Source organism: Metopolophium dirhodum, chromosome 1, assembly GCF_019925205.1.
Source record: "Metopolophium dirhodum isolate CAU chromosome 1, ASM1992520v1, whole genome shotgun sequence".
Taxonomy (NCBI): domain Eukaryota; kingdom Metazoa; phylum Arthropoda; class Insecta; order Hemiptera; family Aphididae; genus Metopolophium; species Metopolophium dirhodum.
Window position 1 is genome coordinate 65,423,339 of NC_083560.1, and position 15,373 is coordinate 65,438,711.

At 27.5% G+C, this 15,373-nt stretch overlaps 1 long non-coding RNA gene across 1 annotated transcript in view; it reads right to left on the minus strand.

Annotated features, from left to right (window-relative positions):
* Positions 1–229: 229 nt before the first annotated feature.
* LOC132935130 (uncharacterized) overlaps positions 230–15,373 on the minus strand; it is a 39,255-nt gene continuing 24,111 nt past the window's right edge. The window contains exons 2-4 of the long non-coding RNA XR_009663173.1: positions 7,118–7,364; positions 5,938–6,116; positions 230–1,726 (exon numbers count right to left, since the gene is read on the minus strand). This is a non-coding gene — a long non-coding RNA (uncharacterized LOC132935130). The remainder of the gene's footprint in view (positions 1,727–5,937; positions 6,117–7,117; positions 7,365–15,373) is intronic.

Here is a 15,373-nt window from a genome sequence, read left to right on the forward strand (position 1 = left end):
TGGAAAATGAGTTAATTCTTTTTTACCGACTATAAGCTTTCGTCGTCAATTTGAGGGTACAAACCCTATGTTTAACTCTCTGTCGTTGATTGTTAAAAAATATATATACAATAATGTTAATAAAACACAAAGCTATCTTTATAAATTATAATACAAAAAAAAGTTTTTAATATTAAATTTGTAATGTTTCTTTTTGTCATTTTGTACAAATTTTGTTTATACTGCAGTATCATTATCGTGATAAGTATGATTAAATAATTTAAATTGTATTTATTATTTTTAAGTAATTATTATAATATAACTATTAACTACATGTTGTAACTCATTTACCTCATCACAAGCTTTGCTTATAGAGGTTAATTAATCAAAAATATTGAACATTTTAATTATTTATATGTTATTTAATTGACGAAACAATAATAAAAAAAAAAAAACACAGTTTGATTGAACCATTTGAGTTAATGCAAAATTATGATTAAAACGTATATTGTCATGACGTCACTGTAAATATTTTACATTTTTAACACACTGTTTTATTTACTCGTGTAGACTAAAATTATCAGCGTAATACATAGTCGAGAAGTCAGTTCATATTATTTACACCAATCACAAAACTTAATTTCATACGACTAAATAATTTAAATCTGAAATCATGTCATAATATATTACAATTACTTATTAGTATACTGCAGTAGAATTACATATTTCAGTAATCTAATGTACTTGATTAAAATTATTAAAATTATTTTAAGTGCTCAGATACGTATTTTAAGTACTTTATCAAAGTATCTATATAAAAAATTAAATATAAATGTTCAAATACTTCTTTTTAGCTTATATGTTTTTTATTTTAAATTCAAACACGTAGAATAAAAAATATAATAAGAAATGGATGTGTGCGTTTGAGTGAAAATATATATCCAACCTACATGATTAAATATTACGAATTCGACAGAAGTTCAATTTGTATAAATATGTCTATCGTTTCACACTTTTGGGTTATAATTTTCAGAAACGTATTCAATATAAATAATAAATTATTCAATTCAAAATTCCAGAATATACCGTGTATAGGCGTGTAGGTATACAATAATAGGTATTCATATTTTTTTGTGTGACTTAAGTATACTCCTCAATCCTTAACGAAGAAAACAGGTGATTAATTTATAATCACCCCAAATAATAGTATGATACGATATAAATTAATGCTCTATATAATTGATGTAAGACATGGAAATGCCAACAAAATTTGGTTTAATTGATAGGTAAAAAAAATAAAATTATATGTATACAATTTGAAAGTAGTTTAAAGTATCTATAGATGCTCTTTTAAAGTATGTATCTGCAGTACTTGAATAGTTTTAAAAATTATCTTTTACAACACTGCATATTTTATAATATTGTACATCGTCATACGTTTTCATTCTACCTATAGCCTATAGGTACATTAATATTGTAATACTAAACAATAATTAATAATTTTCGGCGATTGCGGACGATCCTTGGACGTGCATATAATTATACGTATCGAGCGTTCACCGAGTGTAACACATGGTCGTCAGATACTCGTGCAAGAAATGTGTTGTAAAGGTCCTTTAAATATTAAATCATATTTGGAATTTATTCAGGTTACTGAATAAAAAAAACATGCCTTTGGTCGACGTTTTTATCTTGTGGCATAAATGACTCCCGCATCAAATCGTCTGAAAACGGCCAATTTTGTTATCTGAAAAATAAAACAACAATATGAGTTAATGGGTTTGTTTGTTGCCATTATATCATGGCCTTCCGTACATAATTATAGTTATACGTGTAAGTTCTTGAGTTAGGACCCGGACTTTGATCATTTATAGTTTATACAATGCAATAACTAATAAGTTGAACCGTAGTAATATACTAATATATTATTATTTTTTTACGCTTGTATCCAATTATTCCGTATAAAACGTCCAACGGTGTACGCGTTTTGTTCATTTATAAAACTCAAGAAATAAATGTACCTAATTCATTTATTGTTATTAAAACGTTTGTTTGTTTTTTGATTTTAAATGCGAACAAAATATCAACCAATTTACAATAACATGAATAATATGACCTTTTGTCGTTTCACTTTCATGAATAAATAATTTTTCCAATCATGTTATTATTTTATATTTTGGAAACCGATAGAATAACAAGTGGCCATAATATTGAATAATTGCCCACGACCCCTTAGTCAAAATAATATATTGATTTAAATTATATTATTTTAAAGAGATAGTTTATTATTGCCTTTGGCTTTTGTGTACGAGGGTTGATATTAAAATAGTAATATTTTGTTTTTAATTTTTTTAATATGGTCACCAAAATTGATTTTTGTGTAAATAAAACAAAAAAAAACATCTAAACAAATATTAAATAAAAATTGTCATTATATAAAATCACTATTAATAAAATAGATCGTTTTTTTTATTTTTAAGCAACAAGACATAGCTTATAAAAAAACATTAGCTAATAGCTCATATTTTGTCGAAACATTTTATCATTTATGTTTGTTTTTTCGAATGTGAAGAGGCCATACTTTAAGATACTAAGTAAATGTATTTATAAACATAACACTGTCATAATTATTTTATGCAGAAATCAGTATCCTCGCATGTTTATAGTAATGACCATGATTCGGTCCATTTTGAATTGTATAAAAACATTTTTTAGCATACCCATTTTTGTTATTTCATTCAAATATTGTATTCAAAAATTTACAATTAAAACAGTTCTTTCACTTACAGTGAAGTATTTGTACGTTTTTAGATTCTGAGCGGAGCGAGGAAGCTAGTGGTTTTACAATGGTGCTTATTTTTTTTTATCCTGTATACAAAATTTTTACCAGAAGGGGGCCTTTGATTTCACCATAATATATTATCTTATCTTTTAGCAAATTGGATCAAGTTGGTACTTTAGAGAAGTCATTTTTTGATTTTCTCAATAGTTATTTAATGCCACGGGAAAAACCACCAACAAATTACAAAAAACCGCTAAAAATGGTATTTTAATTTCTAACACTTTGCTTATCACCATAGAAACGAATAAAAAATTATAATATTATAATATTAATTTAACTTACAGGATATAATAAATAATAACAATATAAAAATAAAAATATCGAGACTGTCAAATCGTCTCCGCTCAGAATCGTTTTTCTTATACAATGCTATTATATCATTGAATTCAAGTGTAATACAATCAATCCATTATACATTGACCCACTTATAACCGACTGTACAGCTGAGCGACATCCACTTACCCTTTTTTTTTTATTCTAAAAATATATTATTTAAATTCCTTGTATCTTCCAGTGTTTTGATTTTTCCTTCTATATGAGTTTTTAACACACAGTTCCTATATGTACTAGTATAAGTTCCAAAATGTATTTTCTTTATAGTGCATTATTTAATACAATATTATTACTTATTAGTTATTAATACCCTAAATATACTAATAACCAAATAGTTTTTGGATAAAATATATTTGTATAATTATATATGTTCTGCTGTTTTAGTTTTGGTATACATATCCCTCGGCAGAAATATCGTTCTGATGAAATATTTTTCGGAATAAATATGGATCTAACAAATATACGAAACATCAAACTTATATAAACGATATATTTTTCGACAAGAATACGGTTATAATGAAATATTTTCAGATATTCTACGCACCCCCTAAAAGTTGTAACACACTTTCAATAAACATTCATACATCACTGTAATTCTGAATAAAAAGTACTTTTGAATAATGCCCAGAAAAGGAACACCACAGCGGCGCAGATTAAACGAAAACTATTCACACTAAAATATTAAAATACAAAATTATAATTTTCCTAAACCCAGTATTAATTTTATAATTAGTTTTGCCTTAGGTTATAACTATGTTGGTATCGGAAATGTATTGTAATAATATTTTATATTATTTTGATGGGCTTATACAAAAAAAAGTTCAAATTTCTATGGCACACTGCTCTATCTCGAATTTCTCCCAATAAAATATGTGACCACAGTTTCAATAATGAGAGGCCTAGAATAACTTTTTACATCAGAGGAATGCATTTTCTGCAAGGTCTGAAAAATATCAGCGTCGTTTTTCGACTTTGTTAAAGTTATTCAAAATTTAAATTCACTGATTCATATTTATATTAATTATTAAATGATTTATATGAACAACTTAAAAAATCAATTTTAGATAAGTAACTACTTTTTTTTTTTTTTTTTTTTTTATTTATATATTTAGGTAATTTACAATCTATACTATATTATGTACAATGGGCAAATTTGATAATTAATATAATACGAATAACAGAATTTAACATTAAGGGGCAGGCACTCAGCAGCACCACCCGACCGAGAACATTTTAGATGTCGTGGTTTTTTTTTAATATTTTTATTTTTTTTATTTTAGTAGGTCTCTAGGCCACTGCCTTTTGAGTCTTCTACGTACATTGCCAGGAAGTGAGGTGGAAGAAAGTTGCTTTATTAATGGATTTCTGTGAGAGTTTAAGTTGGAGTGAAATTTAGAGTAATGTGCTTTTGCTAATTGATTAAGTGTAGGAATTTTAAGGTCTTTGTGAAGATTTTTGTTTGTGAAATACCAAGGAGAAGATGTTATTAATCGTAGACAGATAGATTGAAAATCTTGAAGAGTGTTGGTGTTAGAGGGCTTTGCAGAGCCCCATAACTGGATACCATATGTCCAAGCTGGTCGAATTATTGATTTGTATATTGTTAGTTTATTGGAAAGGGAAAGTTTGGATTTTAGGAGTGGTCTAAGGATATGGAGTCTAGAGTTAACAGTTTTGCGTTTCAGTTTAATGTGTGGGCTCCAGGTTAAGCGTTTGTCGAGAGTTAGTCCAAGGTATTTGACTTCGTTTGCCTTAGGAATTGTTATATTGTTTAACGTGACAGGTGGAGAATCGAGATTACGTAGTGAAAAAGTTACTTGAACAGATTTAGTTTCATTTATTTTAATTTTCCATCTGTTTGCCCACAAGCTGATCATATTTAAATGGTTTTGAATCATTTCGCTGGCTGTGAGCCTGTGACGTGGCTTTCGTGAGAGGCGGTTATTAGCGTATCATCAGCGTATGTGCCTAAAGATGTATAAAATGTCTTGGGTATGTCATGAGTGAAAATCGAGTAAAGGAATGGAGCGATGTCGCTTCCTTGTAGGACTCCAGCTCTAATAGTGTAACGGGTTGAGTAGGTGTTATTTAGGCGAACTGTAAAGAAACGATTTGATAGATATGATTTTATCAAGAGGAAAAGAGGGGCGGGTAAGAACTTTTTAAGTTTGTACATTAGTCCGTCATGCCAAACCCGATCAAAGGCTTGGGAGATGTCAATGAATACTGCTGTACAGAAATGTTTTTTTTCCAGGGAGCTGGATATGATATCGACTGTTCTGTGTAATTGGTGCAAAGTAGAATGTTTTGATCTGAATCCGAATTGTGTGTGTGGAATTATGTTTTTTGAAGAAGCAAAATGAATGAGTCTTTTTAAAAGAATTTTCTCAAAAAATTTTGAAAAGGTTGGGAGAAGACTTATGAGTCTGTAAGAGGCGAGATCTTGTGGTGGTAGTAACTACTTTACAAAAACAAATCTATAATTTTTTTGAAATAGATATATATATACATATAATATATATATATACATTACTACATGATGTGTTTGTTTTTAAATTTATTTGTTATTCAATACATTGTTGTATTAGTATCTATATGTATTTATAATATCGGGAAATAAATTTAATAGTGAAACATTTAGGTACTAAAAACTATATAAATATAAATACTTATGGAAAAATTAACAATTTGTAAGTAGCGTTCTAATTTGAAAACATTTTAAAGTAGCTTGCAGGGATGAAAATAATTTTGGGCTTTTAGACTAATAAGAATTTGAGTATCACCTGAAATATTGAAATGTAGGTCTAGTTGTATCTCGTATCCACGCAATGTATATTGGGTGCATAACCTTGACCGATTGGTTCAGTGCCTGATTTACGATGGAGATAGTGAACTGCGAACACTGATATAATATCGGTATTATGTTTTATTGACATTTTTACGATAGATTCTGCTGGTCCATCTGAAACAATATGAGAATGTTATTTTAAATATAATATTTAAATTATAATACAGTAAAATAATATTCGTACCGTCAAATTCCTGTACTTATATATTTTATACCTATACATTAAATATAATTTGAGCTGTGGTCTAGTCGTAGTTACATACAGTGTTAGGAACAGATAACAAAAAAATCGTATGGATTAAGATAAAGATAACAACACTACATTTTATCTAAGATACAGATAAAAGATAAAAATATTTTATCTAGATAATTATCTAAATATTTAAATAACAGATAATTTTAGAAATTAAAATTAAAACAACTAATTAAAAAAAATATATATATCGTCATGTAAGTACACAAAATAATACACACACAAGAGAACCCATGGCCATTCTTGCCGGGCGGGTGGTGGGGTCACCGGCCACTTTTCGTGTCACGTACTATTATTAATTAACAACATTGAAAAGATATTTACGAGTATTGTGTATTTGTGTATACGAAATAATGTTTATTATTATTATACGGCATGTGCAATTAAAATTGGCTTAGAGATTGTTTATAGTCCATAGATTTTAGATTTATAATGTAAAACATAAAACCCGAAATACATAAATAGCATCTCATGTATTGCTCATCAGACTTATTGTCATTAATTTCAGACGCATTGCAAATACTGAAAGAATAGACGGCGGTTTATCTTTATTTCTCAATGAATAATATTATATTCTATGGAATTTTGTTTAGGACGGCGGTGGTTATAACTTGCCATTTGTTCTATTATTCGAATTTTAATTATAGTTTAAAAATATTTATAAAATTCTGGGAATTTGACATATTTGTTGCGACAGTAATATACTAATATAGACGAATTACATAAATAAATTAGTATATTATATTATATATTATTAACCGAATACAGAATATTAATTACTAATAAGTAATAAATAGGAATAATTTATAGTCTTTTCAGAATAACGTCATATATTTTTAGCCCTGGATGTTATTTTACGTACAAGTTGTGCCTCAGATAATGACTTGAACATTTGTGCGTCTTGCCGAGATTTTGTCTATAAACTGTATCTTGGTTACGTGGTTAGGTATTTAGGTCGAATATATTTCTGTAGATATGAATTCTTCTCCTCGACTTCTAGACGGATGAACTTCCAAGCCGTTTGTATTTTCCTCAGTCGGCCCAAATTTTCCAAATTTATATTTTTATTTTGAGTTGTCGAATCAAAACGTTGTTTGTTCACGATTGTCCTACAAAACAAACCAATAAATACATTCAATCCTATATTATAAACACGTGTTACAGTAACTATAAAATAAATTGATACCATATAATATTATATATTTTAGTTTTTTAGTAATTAGTAATCACTAGAAAATCTATCAAACAAATATTTTTAAGTACTGTTTGAAAAAAGTATAGATTGTCATAATGCCATTTGATTTTCAAAGTCAACCCTCATAAAAATTAACCACTTAGAGATAGAAAAAAATATAAAATTTAACAAATCATTAAAAAATTTTTTAGATAAAAAACATTCGTATTACCTACAAATAGTTCATTATTTCGACACTTAATGTAATTTGAAAGAGTATCTACATATACTATCGGTTAGGTTATATTATTATACTTGGTAGGGACTAGGGAGCGGAAATCGAGTGCTACAGTGGTAGTAGTTACATAATTATAATAGTTCATGATAAACAGTTATTGAAAGTAGGTACAATTTGAGGTTATTAATATCGTTATAATCCAATTATTCGTTACTTTCAGTCCACCAATATCCTAGACGTAACTTGGCGGGGGCGAATAGGGGCAACTGCCTCCGCGACCAAAAATTGGTGGGGGCAATGTCCCACCAACTGAACTATACTCGACTATTGGTTAATTGCAGGCTGTTCTGTGGCCTATAATGACGTCTATAATATATATTGCTAGATTAGATGGAGGTGAAGCTTTCAATACAGACAATTTATCAAAATTTTTAAAAATAAATACTTCACTGTCCTTGATATTATAATTACTGACATAGAAACTAAATGTTCTGAAAATAATTCAAATATATTAAATGCTGTGCAACATGTTTCAACTTTACAAAATTGCAAATATGAAGATATTTTAGAAGTTTCTAACACTTATAACATAGAAATGAATGAGTTACAGGTAGACTTAAAGTTGTTTGGTAAAATGTGTTTTCTGAAACAAATATTTGATAACTTTGAAGACTGTCTTAATTATTTTATGCTTCAAGATCTTTCAAGTTTATTTGAAAATGTATATAAACTATTCAAACTTTTTTTTTATCAATTCTTATGAGTTTGGTTTCATCAGAGCGTTAATTTGCATCTTTACGCCTTCTTAAAACTTATACTCAAAATAGTATTAGACAAGAAAGGCTAAAGGGTTTAGCTTTATTACATATATAAAACAAATTTTGAAATAATTATTGACCAATTCGATGCACAATCAACAATTCGAAGCAGACGATTGCAACTAAAATAAGTTTGGCTTCAAATTTATGTTTATTGATACTATTATTATCATTATTTTATCAATATACAATATTCTTATGTATAAAAAAAGTTATTTTCTATAATGTTTCTTTGTAATTTTTATATAATTATAAATATTAATTATGGTTTAAAAAAAAGTAGTAATTTTATTATTGTTTGGTAAAAAACTTAAAGTATATATAAAAAAAAATGTTTAAATTTAAATAAGATTATGAAATTGTGTAGAGATTTGCAAAAATTATTTTTTCCCCCACGTGAAAAGAGCCCAAGTTACGCCTAAGAACAATATCAAACTTATTATTTCTGGTATTTAAAAATTATTGTAATAATTATCAAATATTGTAATTTACAAATGAAAAATACATAAGCATATCTCATAAAAATATCTAACTCTGAGGTGCATGAATCTCGCCAACTGAATAAACGTAAAATAACATTTCTTTTACGTACAAATTCATAAAAAAAATACCTTACTAAGTTTATGTATAATGTTTTTACTTTTTAGAATTAATACGTTGAAAATTAAAATAAGTTTGACTAATAAATTAGTAAAGGTGAAAAAATAAAATAAATACATGGTATTTTAGAAACAATTGAAATTAGACATTTTGAAAAAATTGTGCTTTTAAGTACCTACTACCTATACTGTGGCAGTGAGTAACATGTTATGACAGCTATGTACACTCAGTGATAATATTATTTTAATGTCTGACATAAATTATTTTAAATCTTTAGTAAAACTTAAAACGGTTCAAAATATTATTATCTTGTTAAATTAATAGAATCGAAAACGTTATATTATATAGTGTGTACGCGTGGGGTAAAAGTGTTATACATTTTTCTTCCTTCTCTATTCGAACGTATATTTTTGTGACACTGTATACACTGTACTCATTTTACTTCGCTCAGAGAGATTACATTATGCAAATAATTTCCAGACCCCGGGAGTTTCGCGTCCGGCGTGTTACGCATTACAATTCAAAAACATCCCTTGCCGATGGGAATCGGCGGAATATCAAACGGAGAAATATATTCCAAAACAGAATGTATTTGACGTTGCTCGGTTAAAGAGCATCAAGTGTAGGTATATCTATCGTATTTGTTTATTGAAATAATTTTCCGAATCGCGTGTAGTCGTCTGAAAGTTTATCATAAAATATTATTATGTAGTACCTACCTACCAATATTATAGTACCATAATATTATATTGTATAATGTTATACACCTATATACTGCGAGCAAAGTCTCTTCGCGAGGTTATTAAAACCTGTAGTCTGAGTGGCTGCACCGCAGGGGTAATAAGATTTCGCAGTTTCTCCACAATCATCATCAGTCTTAAAGCTTAAAATATTTATGAACATAACATTAAAGCATGCCGGGAACACAAAAGTATCCGCTTTAATTGTCAATAATGGATAAATGACAAATACATTTTGTGGTGCAATGTTGTTACGGAATAAAGATTAAAATTATTATGGTGGAGTGTGACGCACTGTGATCAAAAGGGATGGTATCTACGCTCAAAGGACAAAAAGAATTATTAATAAGCCGCAATTAACGTCAAATAATTTCTTATGTTGTATCGATATACCGGCGATTGTTGTATTATGATCATTATATCCATACGTGTGACGTAACTAAAGTAATAATTATTATATCAACTCAGAAATCCGTCTACAGTTACGCGTACCTATAAATACATGTTGATGTTAGTAAGAAAATAAGAAATTTAGAAGACATTTCGGGCCACTCATAAAAACCTTTTAACTATTGTTTTTCTGTATATATTATATTTTATTTTTATGAAAGGGTAATACTTAGACTGTCTTATATCTAAACGACTAAACATCGGCTACCTACTAAAATTGCGCATCTAATGTCATAATGAGTAATGATGACTAGATAGGTATTGAGTTTATGTTTATAAAGATTATTTAATATAAATAAAGTCAAACTAAAAAATATATTTCTAAATTCAAATAATATAAATTCTAATTTTTATAATACCGATGAACAATTAATGTACACAACATAGGTTGAATTTAAATAGAAAAATTTAATTTTTAAATTACAACCCATTTTCCGAAATTCCTTGGCATTTCTAGCTATTAACAATTATATGTCCCAAGTATTACGTCGTTATAGTTGCGCATCATGCAGTTCATTGAATGATTGAATTGAACTGTAAAAGCGTACCTATCATACATCGAGAATTATATCGTTAATAATATTCTTTTAAGTAAAGCTCGTTAAAAATCAACAGGTGTTTTAATCACTGTAAAAAAAAATAGATATACGTATGAATTATATTTAATTTATAATATTATGATATTATGGCACGAAGTCCGGAAGTATGATAGAACATAAGTCGTAATGACCATTATTAAAAACAATGGTAACACTCCGTTGAATTTGTACGACCTTTAGTTGGACCTTTAAAATATGGTCGCAATTTATTGTTTACTCACGATGGAATTATATTTTATAACGTACTGGCACAAACTATTTCCTGATCGCTTTCCACGTAAAACAAATGACTAATTAAAATGTAAGTACACGTTTCGTGAGTTGATTTCATTTTTCGTATCAAGCATCAACATTGTGATTTTTAGAGTCTGAGTGGAACGATGAATGTATTAATTTTACAATGATGTGTGTTTTTTTTTTTTAATTTTTTTTTGTGTCTGTCATCACCTGTTTACGGACATTTTCAGTTTCCATTTTTTTTAGTTTTTTTTCTATAAATATCAATAAAATTTTATTCGTTGGGTAAAAAAGCGTGAAAATTTAATAGAAGGCTCCTAGTATATTGTTTCAAAGACAGATGATTAAAATTAAAAATACATAGTCACAATTTTTTTTTATAAGCATTTAAAGTTCAAATCTTGACAAAATACTGAAAAATCACAAAAAATAGCAAATTATTTTGAGTTGAAAATTCATAAAAATTTTTCTTTTTAAATCTAAGATTTGAAAATATAATACAAGATTATCCATAAGTTTGTCTACCTTTATCAAAGAAAAATGTCTACAAGAAAGTCAAATAGAATTTTTATGAGCATTTGAAATTCATATTTTTACAACATTTGATATTCACTCGATTTCTCATGTATCGGTTTTGTTATTTTATTGTCATTCAAAAACGAATAACTGTACTTATACTTGGTAATATCATAGGCTGACTGACTGTTTTCGCTCAGAATCGTTTTTCTTATACAATGATATTATATCATTGAATTCAAATTTAACACCATCCATTACAGTGACCCACTTGTAACCTATACTGTTCAGTAGAGTGATATCCACTTACCCACCTTTTTTTCATTATATTTCCTACGTTGGTTTAAAATTGCATTTTTAGAGTTTTATATTTTTGTCTGGATCTGACTCTGTAGCCCACTAGCCCGTAGATAATAAAAATAATAAATATCTTAAATAGATAGTTGTTTTGCATCCTGAGTAGCTCAACTTTTTTTTTTCCACTATCGTAATTCATAACTATATTGTGAATTACCAAACATTTATTCACTTATCAATATAGGAATTCTTAATTTATTAATGGCATCAGATAGGTAGTGAGAATGTATAGTACTAACTACTAATAAATATTATTGCCAGTAGCTGTTTTAACAAAATGTTATGATGGTGGGTTGGGGGGGGGGGGGTTGAATTTAGTACTATGGAACAAAAATAAATGTATTATCATTATTTTGACAAAGACTTTTATTCAAGCTTAATTATCTTTTTATAATTGTTATATTTTATAACTTTTATGATATTTACTGGTAATAAATACCATAAATTATTATTTTTAATTTTGAAATATTAAAAGAAATTAACCAAGGGACTTCTACACTCATAATACTTTAAGTGAATTGATATTATGTATACATTTTAAGTTCGGTTATGATGAATTTGTAGGTATCTTAATACTATTAATCTTGATGAATTATTCTTCAAATCACGAAATTTTAATAGTGATGATTCATCGAATATAGTTTCTGGACTTAGATTCGATCCCATCCAAAATAAAATCATTTAATTAAAAATAGAATATCACCTGTGTAACAATAATATAATGGATGGATACGGAAATAACTGTGCTGTTGCGTAGGATTACTAATGTCGATGCAACATCCGTATAATAATAACACATAACTTCGAAAAACTATCATTGAATTTTTCACCGACTGCACGTATTTTATTAAAATATTAAATAACGCATGAAATGAATACATATTGTGAAAATAAAGTTTGATTATGATTTACGAGCCCCAAAACATTTTATGGGCAATAATGTTTACCCATTTTATTTCATCCAAATAAAACTCTTCGTATTCACTTGATGATTTGACATAAAATAGTATGTTTAATAAGAAGTGTACACAAACTGACAATATTTCACAAAACGATGATTCACATATACGACCAATATAAAACTATCTACGCGTTGAAACTAATTTTTCAGATTTCGGGCAAAAATAAACCATCAAAAAATCTAAAAATACATAAAATGTATAATGTATACATTTTTATGAGTTATGACTTATTGTAGGTACACTTAAATTTTATATTTCACTTTACTCTGTTATGCACTATCATAATATGATTGTTCAATATTGTTTATATTCATAAAGTAATTACCTGGGGTAATTATTGTGCAAACGGTTCACCACAAGGAAAAAAGAAATATAATTACTTACTAAATATAAAAGGATTCAAGTTGTACATAGGTAATAGGTATCCCTACTAATTACCTACATAATTATAATATTATGTGTACAATCTAAAGATTAATTATTATTTAAGCAATAATAACTGTTTCCCCGATAGTGTATTCCAATTTATATACTAAAATTTAAGTTTACTGATTTTATGGTCTCGTGATTATAAGCTCATAAACATAATATGACAATATAGGTACTACTCCGCTAACCAATAACCATATATGTATGTGACAAAAAAGAAGTGGAAAATGGATAGGTACCTATAATATACTCTTGTAAGTAACCTACAACTATAAGTAGATATAATAATAATTATTATTATGGATCAACATTTCTGGGAAAAACTGAAATTTTTCCGCAAAACTTGGGAGATTTATCGAACAAACATTTCTCCATCTATTTAAATCTAAAAGTTTTAAAAAAAAAACATAACAACGATATTTTTAGAGCAGATATCTATATTGATAGTACTGTTAGTAAATAGTAGATAACGGATATGTTAGGTTATTTTACTAGGAATATTAGTACATAATAGTAGATACATATAAGTACTCAGAAATCCCATTTTTTTTTATGGTAGCTCTTAGAGAAATCCGAATTTTGTAGGTCATAATATGCATACTCATATTATATAACAGTAAGTTTATTACTAAAAATGGTTTTTATTAAAAATAACGTTTCGTATATTTCATAGTTATGATTTGATTTTTCTTATACTTTAAAACTATTTAAACTTTAAAGCATAAATAATCTTTTTCTAATTTTCCAATACATTTAAAAAAAAATGTGTTGTTTTAAAATTTTCTAATTTTTCCACATTTTCTGGGGATCTTGAAAACATCCTATTTTCCACAACATTTTCCGGCATTTTAATCTCTATGTTTAATTATAATACTACAATAGTAATACATTTTGATTTAAATTTTAAACGACTTATCTTGTGACTAACTGCGTGAAAAGCGTAACAGTCTGATACATTTGATTTACAAAAAAAAAAACACACTGAACTACATACTAAATGTGCAATCATATCCATCATAATATACAACTTTAATTAATATAAAATATGTGACAACATAACACAAAATTATTGAATATGATTGTTAGTATGTTACTTAATGTAAACAAAAGTGTATTATGTATATAATCAATCAAATGTAAATTAGGCAGTCGACGTTCTTGAACAAGAATACGAAATTTAAGCGTACAAATTCAGAGGGTATAGTGACATTGATTGAATATATTTTGAAGAGTAAATATTGCGAGTAAATAAAATGTACCTACGTATTACAAATATCAAAAAATACGAGAAATTTCTGTTTTTTTTTCGTACATGATGTAATAAAAACACAAATAAAAACAGTTTCTAGAACATCTAAGATTTTGTGCAACAACCATGAAGACATTTAATTTTTCTTAATAAAAAAGAATTTTGATATATTTCGTGAAAATACAAAGCAATGAAACACGCACGGATGACGCTTCCCTATGAGGTATCTTAGACTTTTAGCCCGAAAAACGCTAATTCAGTTTCCGAAAATAGAGCGCTATGACGTGTCCTCCGAATGAATTTCAGAAACAGTTTTGGGTTTGTTCGAAAAAAATAGTGAGTGTATTATAAGTTATTGTCTACAACATAAAAAAAACAAAATCGACAAACGACAATGTAATCATATAAAAAAAGAAACCAGAAACAACAACACCATGACTATATTATATATATATCCTAGAATTAAAATGGAAAATCGAATATGTGCAAATATATAATATCATTGTGTAAATAATTGAATAAATATCATAATAAGTGGACGATCTTTTTTCGTTAAAAATATATGATGTAGTCCAAAAATTACTTGAAATTTCTATAAAAACGCTTGCCAAGTCAAGGATCGGCATATGTAACCTTTCTAGATTTTTAATTTTTAGAAATTTATTAACTGATATCACACCAAAGCGGTTTAACAATTAGAATCCAGAAAAATGTCGGTGTGAACAGTCCCACAAAAAATCATTTTCATT